Source organism: Centruroides vittatus, unplaced genomic scaffold (assembly GCF_030686945.1).
Source record: "Centruroides vittatus isolate TY-2023 unplaced genomic scaffold, ASM3068694v2 scaffold_435, whole genome shotgun sequence".
Classification (NCBI taxonomy): domain Eukaryota; kingdom Metazoa; phylum Arthropoda; class Arachnida; order Scorpiones; family Buthidae; genus Centruroides; species Centruroides vittatus.
Window position 1 is genome coordinate 7,013,893 of NW_027122708.1, and position 1,414 is coordinate 7,015,306.

Sequence of the window (1,414 nt, forward strand, 5' to 3'; positions counted from 1 at the left end):
TGTCAAACATTATATCACGATTTCGGTTCGTTAGGTTACCAATCAATCGGTTCCCACTGGTATTAAGCTATAAATAACTCTAGCGCGTGTATAGGATGTCATAAGAGGACTCGAGAGTAGATTAATGTCCCATCATTTGTAGAGAAACAGGATAGCGTACAATCAGGCTTATGGGTCAAAGATTATTAGAGTTTTGCACCACAATCGTTTTGTGATATTTTAAGTATTTTTCATACAAAAATATAGTGGGAATCGTATAAATTTATATTGATTTTAGTATTGTATATACCCCAAATGAAAAACTGCATAGAGCATTGGCCGAGAGAAGAGTTTTGAAGAAAAATGTAGCAAGTATGATACTTCTAACGTTTCTAATAGCAAGGAGATTGAACAAACGAAGGTACGAATCCAGACACAAACTCTGTTTAAAATATTGAAATAACCGAAGCATATAAACTAAAGCTAATTTTGATTTAAGTATTATCCCCGTAGGGAATGGGCTATTCCTAGAAACAGTGCAATTCTAGGTCAACCCGCGGTGAAGGTGAAGCCAGCTCCACCCATTTCACCTCGTTCCAAAAATCAGTATAATATCGAAGCTTCCAGTGGAAGCGCATCAGATATTAAGCTGATGAGAACGTACACTAAAATCGATCGTAGCCCAAAGGCCGGGAAGCGATATCGACTTTTTCCAAAACTTTCGGGTCCTTCGCCACACCAATTTCTTACCACCGGTGTCGATCGTTTAAAATTTGAAAAAATAATAATGTATTCTTATAGTGTGTATTTTTTTCATTGCTAATGCATTATAATTGTAAATTTCATCGATTTATTTAAAAACAATTATTTGTACCTTCATATACTCGTATATGAGGGTATATATGCATCGCATTTGTAACCAAAGTCTATCTAGACACGATTTTTCGCATTCAGGTTCAAGCGAAAGCAGATGTGAAAAAAATATCATTACTGAAATCAAATCACTTGTAAAAGAAATCTACAGATTTCTTTTATAAGTGTACAGTAAATACTTTTATAATAAAAGCATCAGATCATAGGGCAGTTTTACCCTAGATTTACCCTAAATATAACACTATCCTAAACATTACTCTGAGAGATTGAAATTACCCTAGAAACGGCAGCACTGCTTATATTTATAGATCTTGATTTGTTTGATGAAACCGTGTCTCTTTCTATAATTTAGGCTTAGTAAACACTAGTGTTGTGTTGTGTTGTGTTACAAAGACATTTGGCAAGTTTTCCATCAGATTTCTTTATTCAGTTTAGTCGACTAAACTGAATACTGCCTTACATTAGAGGGCTATACGAAGATATAAACAAAGAAACACAAAGAATTAATATAAAATTAGCACCCAAGTATGAAAAGTTATCAACCAGAGTCAAAGCTAAACAA

At 34.1% G+C, this 1,414-nt stretch overlaps 1 non-coding gene across 1 annotated transcript; it reads right to left on the bottom strand.

Moving 5' to 3' along the window:
- Window positions 1-490: 490 nt before the first annotated feature.
- LOC136989156 (U2 spliceosomal RNA) lies at window positions 491-680 on the bottom strand. The gene has a single exon (XR_010882875.1). It is a non-coding gene; the product is annotated as a U2 spliceosomal RNA (small nuclear RNA).
- Between the last annotated feature and the right edge of the window lie 734 nt (window positions 681-1,414).